At 48.3% G+C, this 18,112-nt stretch overlaps 1 protein-coding gene across 35 annotated transcripts in view; it reads right to left on the bottom strand.

Moving 5' to 3' along the window:
* Positions 1-18,033, bottom strand: part of LOC103247843 (protein FAM153A-like) — a 101,075-nt gene extending 83,042 nt beyond the window's left edge. For 29 of the 35 annotated variants that reach the window (XM_073018589.1, XM_073018578.1, XM_073018603.1 and 26 more), the window contains exons 1-2: positions 17,830-18,033; positions 15,968-16,151 (exon numbers count right to left, since the gene is read on the bottom strand). The gene's annotated coding sequence lies outside the window, so the exon portion shown is untranslated. The other 6 variants (XM_073018577.1, XM_073018586.1, XM_073018598.1 and 3 more) reach the window with 4 other exon arrangements.
* Positions 18,034-18,112: the final 79 nt, after the last annotated feature.

Genomic DNA, 18,112 nt, shown 5'->3' with positions numbered 1-18,112 from the left:
GACTTTTGTATGACTCTCTGGATCAGGAGGGAGCAGGGACGGACAGACGGAGGCCTAATCGAAGGTGAGTCTGAGTTCCTGTCAATGCCAGCCAAGTCAGGTCAGGGCTGCTGTGGGTTGGATTTAATTTGATTTAGAGAAAATAAGGGATCTGTCATCATCCATCTCATCAGTTCATGGACATAAACTTATACCCAGCCCAGCTGGACCTTTTAAAGAGGCACCATTACGAAGAGCATCCTCAGGCCCTCCCAGACTCTCTCGGTGACAGCACCTAACACACACAGAGCAGAGGAGCGGAAGGCGTTGTTTCCTGATACACATATTCCAGGGGAACCCAGTGGATATTTCAGGGATGGGAGCTGTAACTGTAAAGACAGTCCCAAAGCCCCACCTAAGCATCCAAATGTCAATTCTCCCACCCTTGGCCTTGGCCCAGCTAGAGCTTCCACCCTCACCCTTCCACTTCCCATCCGCACCTGGCCTAGAGGTATTTGCAGAATACAGCCAGGCAGGAACAGGGGAGCTAAGGCTTTCTCTGTTCTGGGCAAGGAGAATTCTGCCTCATCCCCAGTCTGGCCTCAATATGCTTTCTCATTTTGATGTCTATCTTGACATTTGCCATCTCGAAACAAAGAGCTTTCCTTCCCCTTTCAACTCCTATGGTAGGAGTTATTTCCTCCTCTCTCTCTCATGGTTTTTATCATTCCCTACTTTTTGTCTCCGTATTTCCAACAGGTCATTTCAAACAATAGACAGTTATGTTCCTAGAGGTTAGGAATCTTGTCTAACCTCTTCGTCTCACACCCACCACAGGGCCTGACACATATCAGGCTTTCAGCACATTCTTGCAGATGGAGTGACAGACACAACTACCTGTCTGACAACTCCAGGTGGCATGTCCGCAGGCATCTCAAACTCAAGATGCTCGGCTGGAGTTCACCTGCACGTCTTCACTCACCCCAAACCTGGTTTTCTTCTTGCTCTTGGGAAATGGCACCTTCATCCTCCCCTACTTTCCAGCTGCCTCTATGGAAACCTTTGACATCTTTACCACTTTCTCTGGCCACATCCAACTCTTGACCAAGTTCTTTCTGACTGCACCTATAACATGGCCAGACTCTCTCCTTTTCTCTCCACCCCAGGTCAGTCCACCATCATGTCTCCCTTAACCTACAGCAAGAGCCTCCTAACTGTCCTCCATTTCCAATCTTGCTCCCTCCCCTCCAGGGAGCAACCAGAGTAGACTTTCTAAAAACCCAGTCCTATCACTCACATCTCTACTCAGCCACAATAAAGCGTGAAGCTCTTAGCTCAGGTTCATCAGCCACCACTCCACTCCGACACACCGGCTTTCTCCAAGGTGGACAAACTGGTTTGTTCTAGTAGGTTCTGGCTTCTATTCTTCAGTCTTGCTTTTTCACTCAGGCTGGAGTGCAGTGGTGCAATCTCCGCTCACCGCAAGCTCCGCCTCTCAGGTTCAAGCAATTCTCCTGCTTCAGCCTCCTGAGAAGCTGGGATCACAGGCGCCCGCCACCACACCCAGCTAATGTTTTTTATTTTTTAGTACAGACAGGGTTTCACCATGTTGGCCAGGCTGGTCTTGAACTCCTGACCGCAAGTGATCTGCCCGCCTCGGCCTCCCAAAGTGCTGGGATTATAAAGGCGTGAGCCACTGCGCCTGGTCTTGCTTCTATTCTTCTTACAAAACTTTATTTAAAGTTTCCTTCTTAGCACTTGTCACAATTTTAAATAGATATTTATTTATGCAAGACTTGTTTAGTGCTTGTGTCCTTTCCTTAGGTGGAGCTCCTCGAGGCAGAGAAATGTCTGCTTAGTCCATCACATTTTCCCAGCATAAAACACAGTGCCTGGATGTAAAAGGTGCACAGTCAATACTTTTAAAATGAACACGTTTAGGCTGGGCGCAGTGGCTCACGCCTGTAATCCCAGCACTTTGGGAGGCCGAGGCAGGCGGATCATGAGGTCAGGAGATCGAGACCATCCTGGCTAACACGGTGAAACCCCATCTCTACTAAAAATACAAAAAATTAGCCAGGCGTGGTGGCGGGCGCCTGTAGTACCAGCTACTTGGGAGGTGAGGCAGAAGAATGGCTTGAACCCGGGAAGCGGAGCTTGCAGTGAGCTAAGATCGCGCCACTGCACTCTAGCATGCTATGCTTATTCTTGCTCTGTTGTTAGAGTTGATGAGCCAGCAAAGGTAAGACATTCCCTTGATGCAAGGCAAGACTAGGCAATTCAATTTAATTCTTTTCAGTGCAGTTCAAGTCACTTCAATTATATTCCATTCCTTTTAATTCCACAAACCTTCACAGATACCAGAACTCTGACAGCCTTTATCCTAGGTGTGGAAACATCAGAGATGATGATGATCTGTTAATTGCCCTTGGGGGGCTACTCATTTATGCCCCCTCATCTATGGCCAATGACAACTATAGGACATATGACTGATCTGCCTACATGCATGAAATTGCAAATGGGCACCAGGTTGACATAAACAGTGTCTCACGGCCATCACTCACTCATGTAATATACTGGGGTGTTTACCTTGACAGTTACAGTCATCTTTCTTAGTCCTCAGGGATATGTTCCAAGACTCCCAGTAGACGCCCGAATCCATGGAGAGTGAATCCATATAGACTACGGACCTTAGTATATATATTCAGTTCACAGCCTATACTGAACCCTCTATATACTATGATATTTCCTATACATGCATTCCTGTACAGTGTGAATATACTGGACAAAGGGGTGATTCACATCCCAGGTGGAGAGAGTAGGATTTTAGCACATGACTCGGAACAGTGCACAATTTACAACTTATGAATTATTTATCTGTGGGTTTTCCATTTAATATTTTTGGACCACAATTGACTGCAAGTAACAAACCATGGAAACTAAACCCACGGATTGTGCGAGGAATGGACAACAATATAGAGGCTCAAATACAGCACACCACCAGTAGCGGTGACTAATGAAGGCCAAGAATGTGGAGTCAGATGACTGGCCCTCCATTATTGATCATTTTAAGTGACAGAAATCCTCTAATCCACCTTGAAAACCTATCCTAGAGCCTCATGTTTCTTTCCAATCAATAAGTTTTTTTATTCCATATCATCTTGAGTATATGAGATTTGAGCTGACTCACTTCCCAAAAGATGTGAGATGAATGGCAGGCTGAAAAACAAGACATATTAATATTATTAATGGCCTGGAAAGAGTTCATCTGCTACAAGCAGCAGAAACAGCACCTTTCAGGCACCATAACTGAGCAGATATAAATACCCAAGGATCTGTTTCTGAATTCTCTAACACGTAAGAAAATAAAAGGTACCAATGTACACAGTTTTTACCTTTTGACATGGAAGGCATACATAGTTTTCTGTAGGAACCACATTATTTTCTTCTCTGGAAATATGCACTGGTGGAAATTTATCATGGGTCCTTATAAAAGAACTTAAGAAAGGCAGGGCAGACCTTGCCCTAATCAGTTTCACAAAAGCATAAAATGCTGCTCAACCTGACCCTTCCCTCATCTACCTTCGATAAAGACAATTCTTTGAGGGACTGATAGCCTGAGATCTGACACTCTGTCTCTGATGATCTAGCTTTACATTGGTTAAATTTCATTTAACCTATTTACTCTTATCTGGACCTCAACAGAGACCAAACAAGCTGTTTGCACTCCTTCCAACTATGCAGGCTCAGCTCTCTAAAATGCTTGTTCCTCTTTTCCTGGCCAAACTTTTCCATCCTACTGTATTTCCTATTTTGCCCTCTGAGCATTCTACCTGGTCTCCACAGAACCACTTCCAGATCGTTCTGTATCTACAGTTACTCTAAGGATGTGGAATAACTAGGATGGCACCTGTTAGTAAAGTATCTAGTCAAGGCCAAGTAACATACAGTCGGGGGCCTCAGAACTGGACAGACTCTCTAAGGTCCTTTAGTTCAACACTCACCCTTACGCATGATCCTCTCTGATGCATTCCCAATAAAAGATCCAGTGACCTCTGCTTGCAAGATTCCAGAGAGGGAGAAATCTCTACCTAATCAGAAATTCCCTCACCCTGTGGATTATCAGAATTGTTGGAAGGTTCTTCCTTATGTTGACCCATAAACTTGTTTTTAGTAACATAAAGCCATCGCACTAGTTCTGCTTCTGCAGAATGATCTTCTGATTCCCCTAACGTTGTTTGGATCTTCTGATTCCCCCAGAGTTGTTTGGAATAGTACGTGCTTTTTTTTTTTTTTTTTTTTTTTGAGATGAAGTCTCTCTCTGTCACCCAGGCTGGAGTGCAGTGGCGCGATCTCGGGTTCAAGCAATTTTCCTGCCTCAGCCTCCCAAGTAGCTGGGACTACAGGCACCCGCCACCATGCCTGGCTAATTTTTTCTATTTTTAGTAGAGACAGGGGTTTCACCATGTTAGCCAGGATGGTCTCGATCTCCTGACCTCATGGCCTGCCTGCCTCAGCCTCCCAAAGTGCTGGGATTACAGGCGTGAGCCACCGCACCCGGTCAGTTTGGGCTTTTTATACATGATTTCTACTCATCAGAATATTCTGCCATGCTACCTACATTTTCATATATTGTTTCTGCCCAGTCCTAGGCCTAAATATTTTATAAGTCAGTAATTTACTAATGGGAGCTGTTTGATTTGGATTCTAGGAATCTGCCTCATTCCTTAACCAACCATGAGTTGCTAAGGCTAATAAAACATTATCTTTCAGAGAAACAAAGCATACTAGATTTTTCCCCCATTATCTTAAGTATTTTTGGCAAAACAGAGAAGCATGAAAAGGTGAGACCCCTTTGCCCTCAACCAATTATGAGGGTGACCGGGCAGCCGATGAATGACAGCCTCTCCTGTCTGAAGGGCCTCTACTGCTGGACACTGCTGCACACCAGCTTCTTTCCTGGCACTAATTCTTTCTTAACAATCTTGTCTGAATGGCCTCTACTGCTGGACACTGCTGCACACCAGCTTCTTTCCTGGCACTAATTCTTTCTTAACAATCTTTAAGAGAGCTCCATGCCTAACACTGAATCTTAAAATGTGACATTGTTCCTATAAAATCAGTATTTAAACCACATTTTGTAAATTCATACCAAAAAAGAAACCCAGGAAAAATAAGCACCCCTTTGCCCTATTTTAATAAGAGGGAAAGGGGGCTGGGCTAAAGGGAATAGCTGCCCTGTGTATGGAAAGCTATAATTTAAAGATGCACACAAGCTTTTCAAGCAGAACACTCTAAACCATCGGCCCTGTTATTCGGATGATGGAATTTGCAGACTTTGTTTGCCCTCCTCTTGCTTTTCCCACCTTTGGGGCTTTTCACTGTCCCCAGAAATCCAAGCTTAGAATCATGAAAGGCAGCAAAGACCGTATCTAATAGATTCACAAGCTCCTTGCTATTAGTAGTGCAGTAAAGTGTCAATGGGGTAGATGCCTCTTTTTGCAAAACAGTTTCCAGGTTCCCTGTGTTCCATTCAGCCAGGCCCTCATTTCTCACCACAGGGCAGATAATCAAGTTGACAAAGACTGTGTTTTGTCCTTCTATGTCCATATGGACGTCATGTTCCACACCTGCACTCATGTCTGCTCGGTTCCACAAAGGGAGAATACCCACTGAGTGAATTTTAAATGTTCTTGCGCTGCTTGTGTTTTCCAAAGCACAGCATACGAGCATCTTGGTCAGGATGAGCTGGCAGGACCTCTCCTGACACCCTATTCCCTCACAGTGGACTTCCCACTGGAAACCTCCACTCTTGCGGCTTAGCTCAGTGTGTCTCTGCAAATAGGCATGTTTAAGGAAATCAGAAACGCGTAAGGCGATGCAGGTGAGGAGCAGGGGAGAGTCAAGGAGACAAAAGGAACAGTAGCACCACATGCAGCTCTGCCAGCTTTTGGGCTAACAGGGTCATGAACAGATCAGGAACCTGAGACAATGAAAGGACTTCACCCCATAAAGCCAGGGTACTCTCGGGAGCTGGAAAACCCAGGAGAATTTCCACATACTCCTCAGAGTTCCTCGTGCATTGCCTTTAGTGCCCCATTAGCAGGAATGAGTCCTTCTGTAGTTTCACCAGACTGCTGAGCAGTAGAAAGAGGACAGACCAAGGAGTCCCAGTCCCACCTGTGACCTCGGGCAGTCACTGACACCTCTGAGCCTCGGTTTTCTCATCTGTTCAGTGGGGATGGTATACTTCCCCTTACCGGGCTGTGGAAAGGACAACATAATCTTACATAGAAAAAGTAATACTAAGCTAACACTGGTTGAGTGCCTATTACGCTCTAAACAATGCGCTAAGTACTTTGTATATTTTGTCTCATTGAATCCTGATGACAATCCTGCGATGCAGGAACTCTTACTATCCCCCATGCTACAGATGCAGAAACTGGGACTCAGAGCAGTTAAGTACCCGGCCAAAGGCCAGAAAGTCAACTAGAATTGATGTGTCCATTTTCATTCATTCATTCATTCATCATCACTTATTGTGTACCCGTTCCGTGCCAAGCAATGAGAAGCAAATCACACAGTCCCTGCCCTCATGGTACTGACAGTCTTGTTACTGCAAAGTACAAGGTGCAGAGTAAATAGAAGTCAAATCAGATTCCAACTTCTACTCAACACCCAGTAGGCCCCAGACAAAACTCTTCAGAGCAGGGGTATTGCTCCTGTGGTTTGGCCTGGTGCTCACGATTGAGATACACGCAAGGAAGAGACGGCTGGTTCTGCAGGTCCTCCAGGGACAGAAACCAGGAATGTTGGACAATACAGAAACATCATAAGCATTTTCCTTATATTTGATGCATTCCTGGACCCACAGATCGGAAAGCAACCTTGAGAAAGAACTGAATTTATTTCTCAGCTTCTGAGAAAGATCACATTTGAACTTTTTGTGAGAGAGATCCAGCTAGGGAACCTTCACCTTAAAAACCGGGCTAAACAAAGCTGTATTTATAAACAGGTGAATTTAAGGGCAGCCCCATGCCTCTAAATAGTGAACACTCCGGTGCATTTTAGGCAGGACTGATTCAATCTATTTTCTTAGCACACAGCTTTTCAGGAATGCAAAATATACTTGTACCCAGCATCTTAAGGCTTCTAAAAAGTAGACGATGCCCTTCTCTCTGTTCACTTACAAGCTCATCCTTCAAAAGCATTTGTTTGGAAGTCCCTCCTTAAATCTAACCTGAATCCAACCTGTTGTGCTTAAGGTCACTTCAGTGATCTTTCTAATACAACCCAAGAGAGAAGGACTGGAGGGAAGAATTTAAGACCCCATGAGATCAGGGGCAGACTCTTAAGTTAGCAGTATCACTTGTGGCTAAATCTTGGCATCATTTCCCGAACTTTTTCTAGCTGCTCCCAGGCACTCCAAACGTCTCTGAGAATTTTCTTCTTGGACACACTTAAAGAAGCATCTGAAATTTGTGCCATGCAGCTTAGCACTTGCTTAACCAGGATGAATCTTAGAGACCATCAAGTTTTGCCCTTGCAGGAGAGAAGAGGAAACTGAGATTCAGAGAACTACTGTGACTTCATCAAGGATACTTAGCAAATTAGTGGCAAAGCCAGGAAGATAACCTAGACTCCAGAACTCAAGCCTGGTGCTCTTTTTTTTTTTTTTCCCTTCAAATCTATGTCTCCCCCACATCTGACTCTGTTTCCCTGAGGTCCAGAGCCACGCCTTGTTCCTTTTTAGGCCTCTCACGACTCAGGCTTAGGCACATTAGTTGCCCAAAGCACACTTGGCTTGCTCTGACTTGAACAGTACAAGGAGCTATGTCTTAGTTTCAGGCAAGACCACCTTGACCATGAGACATGAGAAGGAACTCTAATGGGCCTCTGCTACGATGTAGCAGGGACTGTGTTAGCACATTGCTAGAGCCCTGGGAAGCAGAAATTCTTAGTGCCCATTGCCCAGATGAAGAAACTCACTTTCAGAGAGGTTACAGAATGTCTCTGTGGTTCCACAGCTACACAGTGGCGAGGCTGGAATTCGAAACCAGGTTTGCCTGCCTTCTTCTCCTGCATGATACTGCTTCATACACAGTCCCCAGAACCTTAACAACCAGGTGGAACGAACCAACAAGGTCATACTGAAATTGTGCATCAGTGCCCTAATGACCAAGAGAAAATACATTTCGTCCAATTCAAAGGTATAAAGATGTAAGGTAGAAGCCACCAACTGTAGACATGGAGGAGCCTCAGAGTGACAGCACGTGCTGTCCAGGTGCTCCTACTCTTCCTTTCTTCCCTCGCAGTTTCTCTCTCCCTTCCTTTAACACTTACTGAATATGCCAGCCACACAGAGGCACTCAGTGTTTGGGCCCATAACCTTCCTATTGGAAAGGCCCTTCACTTTCTGAACATGGCCTGGCACTGTCCAGACACCTTTCTGTCCTGTGTGGTCCTGGGCAGGGGCATCTCCCCTTCTCCTCCAGGACCACTCTGAATCCTAACTTGATGGCAGCTGCCTGGCGATCTCTTCATCCTCCTGACACGGCCATGTAGCTCCTCAGCTTCCATCATTCCCAAATCTCTGCAAGGTTATGGGGTTGCCTTGCTCCAGAGGGCACAAAAGTGCTTAGCTCTCTGCTCGGATTTACTCTTGGCTGGTGGAGACCTGTGACTGCTCTTCCCCTCCCTTGAACCTTCCTCATGGAGGTTTGCCAAGTCACAGGAGGCACAGTTTGCGATTGATTCCTAATGCCCCTGCTAGGTTTTAACAGCTGGTGGAAACGTCTGCTCGTACTTCACCCACACTCCCCTGGCTGCGGGTTCAAGTCACTGTCGATTTGGTCATTGAGTTACACAGACGTGCAGCCCAGGTGGACCTGTACGAGCCTTCCCACATCAGCTACCTTCATCTCTCATGAGGTCACTCCCCTGGGCTTTGAGAGCCACTCCTTGAATATCATCTTGGAACGTGTAAAACAAACAAACAACAACAAGTATGAAAGGGCTCAGGACTCTGCATTTAAGAATCAAATTACACTATCTTCTGGGCAAGTCACTCCCCTTCTTGGACATGAGTTATTCCATTCATAAGACGGAAGAACAGGGGTGGATGAGGTTACAGGTCCCTTCTGCACCCAGGCGCTGCCTGGTTCTGCCGAACCACAGCTTCAGGAGGCTGGCCAAGAGGTCTTTCTGGTCCCTGGCTGACCACTTTCATCTATTCCCTTACCTGAGGTCTGAAACACATTTTTTTTTTTTTTTTTTTGGCTTCAAAATACAAAAAGAGAAAACTGAAAAATCGAAATAGTTAAAAGTTTAATTAAGCCGGGCGCAGTGGCTCACGCCTGTAATCCCAGCACTTTGGGAGGCTAAGATGGGTGGATCACGAGGTCAGGAGATCGAGACCATCCTGGCTAACACGGTGAAACCCCGTCTCTACTAAAAAAATACAAAAAACTAGCTGGGCAAGGTGGCGGGCGCCTGCAGTCCCAGCTACTCGGGAGGCTGAGGCAGGAGAATGGCATGAACCCAGGAGGCGGAGCTTGCAGTGAGCTGAGATCCAGCCACTGCACTCCAGCCTGGGCGACAGAGCAAGACTCCGTCTCAAAAAAAAAAAAAAAAAAAAAAAAAAAAAAGTTTAATTAAATGTCTACATAATGGAAAGTTATGTAAACATCATTAATTGTTAAGTTTGATGTTCATAGAAATTGTATTACACTTAAAAACAATTTGTTCCTTAGAATTACTCACTTTGAAAGGGATTTCAAACATGTCCAGCGATTGCTAAGGCCTCATAGCTATGAGTTAGTCACAGTCAACCACTTCCACAAGCAAAATCATTAAAACCTCTTTTAAACATACTACAGCAAATAATAATAATAATTAACATGAAATGTGGGTGACTTTCAGTATGTTTGATAAAATGTTGGGTGTTCAGGGTCTTCGAAAGTCTTAGGATTACTCTACAATCAGAGTATACAATATAAACTCATATTTACAAATCACTTGCTCTGTGCCAGGCTCTTCTGAGCCTTTCCCATGCATTAACTCACTTAATTGGTAAGACAACTCTTGAGGTAGATACAATTACCATTCCCATACTACAGGTGAGGAACCTGACTAAGAGCAAGTAAGTGGCACAGCTAGAATGGAAAACTAATGAAGCCAGGGCTCATGCTCTTAGCCACCTTACCGTATACAAAGCTTGCCATCCTGGGTGTTTCCCGAGGAGAAAACAAGTGCTGGCAGGTGGAGAAGGGAGGGAGGTGCATCTCCCTAATAAGGGGGCACTTGACACCGCATTAAATGGAACCCATTCCTTGCTCAGCTCTACTGCTACTAGCTACCTCCTCTGTGGTTCTCTTCTGCCCACAGAGGTCTCCTCTGTAGCTGACTCTCAGCCTCGCCTAATGCTATTAATAATTATAAAGAGCTGATGTTATTGACAGCTCCTTCAGCATTTTATACAGGACTTAATCTCATTCAATCCCCATGACCTCCATTTCATAAACAAGGGAATTGAGGGTATAGAGATCTGAAACAATCTGCCCACAGTCACATAGCTCTCAGAAATAGTGGAAGCCAGGCTTCACACTCCAGTCTTATTCTAAAGCCCAAACTCTCTTTTTTAGTTTTTTTGTTTGTTTGTTTTATTTTGTTTTTGAGACGGAGTCTCACTCTGTCGCCCAGGCTGGAGTCCAGTGGCGCTATCACAGCTCACTGCAAGCTCTGCCTCCCGGGTTCATGCCATTCTCCTGCCTCAGCCTCCCGGGTAGCTGGGACTACAGGTGCCCACCACCACACCTGGCTAGTTTTTTGTATTTTTTAAGTAGAGATGGGGTTTCACCGTGTTAGCCAGGATGGTCTCGATCTCCTGACCTTGTGATCTGCCCGTCTCGGCCTCTGAAAGTGCTGGGATTACAGGCTTAAGCCACCGCACCCAGCCCATTTTTTGTATTTTTAGTAGAGATGGTGTTTCACCATGCTGGCCAGGCTGGTCTCAAACTTCTGACCTCGTGATCCACCCACCTCGGCCTCCCAAAGTGCTGAGATTACAGGTGCGAGCCACCATGCCCGGCCCCAAATTCTCTTTTAATTATAAAGATATACATACTGTTTAAACAATTCAACAAGTATATTGAATAACACAGTGAAGCCTTCCCTTTACCACAATCAACCTACTGTTCTCTCCCTATCTGAGGTTCTCTTCCTACGTTCCACTGTCCCAGACTTCAGCAAAGTATCTATGTATCTATCTAGGCATCTGTCCATCTTTCCATTCCTTTCTCACTTATATATTCTGGTGGTTTCTCTCTCCATGTGGCAACTCTACACCCAGGATCAAAATGGCATCAAAGGGGAGCTTGGAACAGTGACAACCCCTGCCTGAGATGTCTCCATTCCAGGGGCAAGGCTGCCTGGTGCCTGATATCCATGAGATTAGGAAAATCTATCCACCCCTTCTATTCCCGAACGCTTGGCAGGGTTTCTGTGGCTAACATGCCAGTTTTATCGATTCCTGCACAGTCTCATGTGCTGAAGTGCCACACTACGTTCTCAGCCTGGGAGGTTTCTGGGCTCAGCTGGCTCAGATCCCATGTGTGGGGAGCATTAAGAAAAATAGGTCACCTGTATAAGACTAGTGGCAAAAATCTGACTCAGTGCTACTTCTCTGTCCTTTACTTAAAGGAGAAGCATAATTAAAATGATCCAGAAAAGAGAACCAAGCAGTAGATTGAGTTGCTTGGAGAAAGGACCATGCTACACTGATTTTTACATGCCCAATGCCAGCAGTGCATCGGGTACACAACAGGTTCTCAATAAATTGTTAAATGGGGAACTTGATAGAATAAAAAACAAGGTCTTTTCCCAGCGCTGCATGCAAAAGAGCTCAGTTACAGTGAATTCTTATTTGCGAAGATAAGAGATTTTTACTCTTCTGATGGCTGTTTCCTCCTGTTTTCTTTGTCACAGTTCAGGGGCAAAGAAAAGCTTCTCTCTCTCTGAAATGGTAGGAGAAACCCTTAGGGCTTAGGTAACACATCTCAAGGCTCCCTCTCTCACATGTTTTGAGAATAGAAATATTTAACCATAGGGAGTGACTTCCTGGCTGAGAGATGGTCAGAGTAACAGAGAGCCTAGGAGCGAAGGCAGTGAAGTCTGTGAGCCGAGGGCTCTGGTTCTGGTGTCTGCTTCTTTGCTGTGTGATCTTGGGCAAGTTTCCTAAATTTTCTGCTTCTCAGTTTTGTCATCCATAAAACAGTAATAATAGTACCTGCCTCAAACAGTGTGTGGAAGAGGCTTAAACAAGCTAATATAAGTCAAATCTTGAGCACAATCCCTGGTGTAGCTATACATATGCTTGTGTATATATCAGAAGCTCAAAATTATACCATTAGTATTAATAACATACTCTGGACCCTCATTATAATGCTATTCTCAATATCCCGACACTTGATTTCTATTGACAACTCCTAGGCTCAACTGTTCCTCCTACCTCAGCCTCCCGAGTAGCTGGGAATACAGCCACCACGCCTGGCTAATTTTTAATTTTTTTTGTAGAGACAGGGTCTTGCTGTGTTGCCCAGGTTGGTCTCAAACTCTTGGCCTCAAGAAATCCTCCCACCTGGGCCTCCCCAAGTGCTAGGATTTACAGGCATGAGGCACCATGCCCAGCTCCCTTCCTTTGCTCTCCTAACTCCATCTCAGCACCTGCCCCTGAGGACCAATGCAACAGGGCACTCAGTACATCTGTGAACCTCCCATCAGTCCCATGGTGGACTAACCCGGGGACAATGGTCACCATCCCCTCTGGTGCATTCTTTGTCCCCATCAGCCTGGAAAGCTCCAGGGGCTGGCAGCTGGCATAGAGTAGGAGGCTGCACTCCCTGACCTTTCTATGGTGCACACAGTCCTGTACCCATCCTGTCCTCAGAACTGCCAGGGCCATGACCAACCTGCCAAGGGCATGGGAATCTGTGTGTGAACCAGCTCAAGGAGGTGGAGCAAGAGGAATGTAGGGGAAGCTGCTGCCCCAGTAGGTTTAGAGGGAGGGTGGGGTGGGGGCGCGGCAGGGCCAGGCAGGTGAGGATGTGTGGGTGAGATTGTGTGAGTGTCTGGCTCTCCTGGGTGGGGCTGGATGTTTGGGCACAGGCAGCGGCTGTCACATGGCCTGGCTGCAGGTTTCGGACAGAAGCCAGGTAGGTGGGCTGTGTCAGGCACAGCTATAAACTGTGCCAAGGAAGCGGCCAGAGCAGGGGCCCAGGGAAACTTCTGCCTTGGCGGAAGATACTGGGGAGACAGGATGAATTGGGGAGGTCTTCCAAGGCCCATGGTGCTTCATGGAGCCAGGGCCCAGGGGAGGGAGGGCTATAACCTTGGCTTGCCTGATTGGCTGAGCACAGACACATAGAAGGGGGTGTGGGCAGCCTGCTAGGTGAGGGGGGAATGGGTGGCCAGGTTACTGAGACCCCCAAGACCAGGACCCACTGTCAGGCCTGTGGCTTCCAAACACCAGTGTGAAGTGTTCCCCTTTGGGCACTGAGGCCATCAGCTTCAGCTTCACACCCTTTTCCAGACAAAGTCCCTCAGGTCACCTCAAAAGTCACTTCTGGCCTTCCCCAGAGGGGAAAGGAGAGGGGTGCCTGTGGGCAAGTGGCCCTCAGCGCTGGTGGAGGGCGCAGCACAGAGACTGCCTGCATGTGGGAGGCCCGCAGCAGACCTTGCCCAGATGTCAGCCCTTGTTTGAGGCAAACTGTAAAATTATTACAATTCAGGCCAGGCGCAGTGGCCCATGCCTGTAATCCCAGCACTTTGGGAGGCCATGGCAAGAGGATCGTTTGAGCCTGCAGTGAGCTATGACTACACCACTGCACTTCAACCTGGTCAACAGAGGAAGACCCTGTATGTAAAATAGGCTGGGCGTGGTGGCTCATGCCTGCAATCCCAGCACTTTGGGAGGTCAAGGCAGGTGGATCACCTAAGGTCAGGAGTTCGAGACCAGCATGACCAATGTGGTAAAACCTCTTCTCTACCAAAAACACAAAAATTAGACAGTCGTGGTGCCCCATGCCTGTAATGCCAGCTACTCAGGAGGCTGAGGCAGGAGAAATCACTTGAACCCAGGAGGCAGAGGTTGTGGTGAGCCGAGGTCATGCCACTGCACTCCAGCCTGGGCGACAGAGTGAGACTCTACCTCGAAAAGATAAATAATATGGGAAAGCTATGTTCTTAACATTTTTCAAATAATAATTCATACTAAAAATAGTTACCAATACTAATGCACAAAGCATTTCATAAGTTTAGACTATTAATAAAAAGACATGAAAACTGAAGTATTTGTAATCACGCTTAATATTGGAAGTTCCTACACCTGCAATGTAGCAACTAATTATACAAAAATTTAATAAATGACAAAATAAAATTTTACAAACAGATTTGTAATAATCAGAAAAGAAATCTGAATTGGCAATTAATGTAACATAATTCAAATAATTTGTTATGGTCGTCTGCTAAATGCTAATTCATATAAAACATTAAAAGATTATCTTAATTATGACATCTTAATTTTTAATAGTTTTAAATATTATAAATATAAATAAGGGGTTTCTAAATTTAAAAGAAGAATGACTAAATTTTTCAGAATTATTTTGTATTTCTTGTCATACAATATAAAAATACCATTCCGTTTCCCTTTAGAGTAGGAACCCTCCCTTATTATCTCACTGAAAGGAGAATGCTGGACAGTGCTAGTAAGATGACAGTCTAAGGACTTCAGAACTGAAGGAATTGTTTCGTGATAATGCATGGCACTTCCCTAACTCAACTGGAAAAGGAGACAAAAACCTAGTGTTTCCAACCCTCAGGCTAGCAAGAAAACACAGCCCAGGTAAGCTCGTCTCTTCTCCAATGGAGCTGGAGTCTACCCAACAAGAGGCGACCATTCTGCCATGACCTTAGAATTGTTCAGAAGTTTGCTAACAATAAGCAGCCAACATAGACACATTCTCCATTAAATCTAAAATTCCCTTTTCCCCCAGAGGCACTAGGGTGTTTGAGGGGCATGTAGCAAAAGGGATCCCAACCACACCACGCAAACTAGCCAGGAAACCTTTTTGTCCTCACAGATCTGAGAGTCCCTGAGAACCCAGAGACAACACGGAGGTAGCAGGACACCAACAGGAGAGTCCCAGCATCAGTTCCTGGCCATAGAAGCCCTTCTGAGCAGCAGGCAGAACAGAATCCACTACAGCAATCAGCCTGCCAGAGAAGCCTCTGCCCCTGTGGCCTGAGGTTCCACTTTCCCAAGGTGACACCATGGGCAGGTGGGCTGAAGCAGCAGCAAGGTCAAATCAACTGGCCCAGCCACGATGCCTCTTTGACCATACAAGTGATACCGGTCTAAGCCTCGCCTCTTCCACAGGGAAAACCAGGTGACCCAAAGGGTGCCCAGAAGCAGGGAATGTGCCACAGCAGCCACCCTCCTGGAAGGTTCCCTTTCTTCCCTTTGGAGAACTCCCTCCAACACACACCTTGCCAGGAAAGCACCCTTTGTCTGACATGGGGGATCCCACCACACCGAAACCCAGCCAAAGCAGCCTTTTGTCCCTTAAGGGTTATCACAACAAAAAACAAAAAAATACACAAATAGTCGCCCCCTAAATTCTGTTAAGAATGAGACAATGCTGGCACTCACACCTGGCTCAGACACCAGCAGGAGGGCACCCTCCACAGACCGCAGGAGAAGGGGAACGACTCCTCCTTGCCCTGGCTGCACCTCCACCACTGTCATTGAGGCCTGTGGTACAGAACCAGCAGCTTCTTACCCACCCCAGGCCGGGCTGGGCCCCAAAGTTCTCCTACTCCCCCTTCCTGGCCCCTAGACTTGCTGCTGTTGCCACCATTAGCACTGATGCCAACGGAATCAGCTCTGCTGTCACCCTCTATGCACCCGTCCACCCTCCAAGGTTCCTACCACCTGGCCTCCATGGGTATCCTCCCACTGCTCCTGTTGAGCTGCAGTCTCCATCACCGTCACCGCCACAACCACAGATGAATTGCAGAGCTGTGCCATCTTCAGGCTCCAACCTCCAGCTCACCACAGGAGACTCCTCCTTCACCAGCCTGGCTTGGAGCAGCTGGGCAGGCAAAGCCAGAAAAACCTACAACAGGATGCAGAAAGTGGCAGTGTCAGAGCCTCACGTTGTCATGCTGGCCACTCGGTGGCAGGGGCCAGTTTCAGCGAAGGCACTCACACCCACCCTCCAAAGTCCAGCCTCTCCTCCTGGACCAAGCTGGCCGCCTGACCTGGGGTGGGGACTGGAGACACCACAGTGCCCGGGGCTCCTTGGGGAGCAAAAATAGCGGAAACTCAGACCCAGCCAGTCCTCCCCACCAAAGTACCAGTTCCCATTCCTGACTCCTCCATCCACAGGGCCCTGAGACCCCCTGGTGCCTACTACTCCATGACTGGGGCTCCCAGATGGTCTCCACAACACGGAGCAAGAGGGCAAGGGTCGGGGAATCACGGTGGGTGCGTGGGCCCTGCGGTGCTCAGGGGATTGCCGCGAAAACTCTGTGTGCCCTCTGCGCTCCAACACGAGCAGAAGTTCACCCTCTAGAGCCTTGAGTCCGGGAAGAGGAGAACGGCCCGGGCCCTTCCTCAGAGGCCACCACTGTCGCGGCCACCTCCACAGAGGTGGAGGCTGGCAGCAGCAGAGCAGCCCCCCTGATAGTACCCCTAACCTGCCCCGCCCAACAAGCGTAGCCCCCAGATTGTGCCCACAACACACCCAGAGACTGCTGCAGGCAGCGTAACCCTGAGAGCACCCCCAAACCACTCCTCTAAACCCGGCAGTGTAACACTTGATAGTGTCCACAACCCATCCCTGCCACCGGCGTTGCAGCACCAAATAGAGCCCCACCAAACCCGCCCCATGCCCCGACCACAAGCAACACAGTCCCAGATAGCACCCCAACCTGCTCCTGTCTCGGGCAGTCAACGCCCGGGTTAGTGCACGCAACCAACCCCTCACCCCACTTTCCCCTTTCCCCCAGGAGCAGTGCAGCATTTGACAGTTCCCCTAAAGTACCCCCAACTGCCTGCCAGTCGGCATGGCTGCTGGCATTGTAGCCCAGGATAGCTCACCCAACCCGCCCCCTGCATCAGCCAGTGCAGCAGCTAATAAGGCCCCTAACCCGAGCCCCGAGCCGCTGGCAGTGGACACAACCTGCCTCCAACCCCCCCACCTCAGGCAATGTAGACCCTAAGCACAGCCAACCTGCCCCACCGCCAGCCTGATGCAATGCCTGATAGCGCCACCCACCAGCCCCCCACAGCAGGCAGTGCAGCCCCAAAAGCACACCAAACCTGCTCCCCACCACCCCACAAGCGGGCAGTGCAGCTGCAAAGAGCGCACCCACCCTGCGCCTTTCTACCACTCTAACAGGGTTGCTGTCTCCGTCGCCACCACCAACCGCAGCCAGGCGAGCCGCAGTGGCCAAGGCTTCAGCCGCCAGCAACGGGCACGGGCCCCACCTTCTCCTAAACCTCTAGCGGATCAAGAGCAGCTCCCGCTGCCAGCCACCCTCCTACTGCTCCGGCCCCTCACTATGGCTCTGGACCCCCTCCTGAAGCTCACGAGGCGCTCCTACCCATCAAACCGCTCTGCCCCGCTCCTACCCCTCAGGCCGCCATCAAACCGCTCCGGCCCCCTCCTACCCCTCAGGCCGCCATCAAACCGCTCCGGGCCCCCTCCTCCTGCTCCGGCTGCCATCTTACTGCTCCGGGCCCCCTCCTCCTGCTCCAGCCGCCATCTTACCGCTCTGGCCCCCTCCTACCGCTCAGGCCGCACTAACACTCTGGCCGCCCTCCTAACGCTCCAGCCACGGTGCCATCTCTGTTGCCACCACCATCCCGAGCAAGACGAGCGGCGGTGTTGCAGACTCCAGCCTCCAGCTCCCCCTCCTCCTGGTCCTCTAAGCCGGGAACACAGGGCTGGGCGGGAGATCCAGGAGAGCCTAAACTGGCGGGAGGCCCCCTGAGCATGCGCAGGGAGTTATGCGCAGGGCTTCTGGACTACGTGTTCTGATTGGGTGAGAGAAACCTCTAGGTCTTCTCTCA

Source organism: Chlorocebus sabaeus, chromosome 8 (genome assembly GCF_047675955.1).
Source record: "Chlorocebus sabaeus isolate Y175 chromosome 8, mChlSab1.0.hap1, whole genome shotgun sequence".
NCBI lineage: Eukaryota > Metazoa > Chordata > Mammalia > Primates > Cercopithecidae > Chlorocebus > Chlorocebus sabaeus.
The sequence above is the reverse complement of the archived record's forward strand: the minus strand, read 5'-3'. Positions and strand labels throughout refer to the sequence as shown.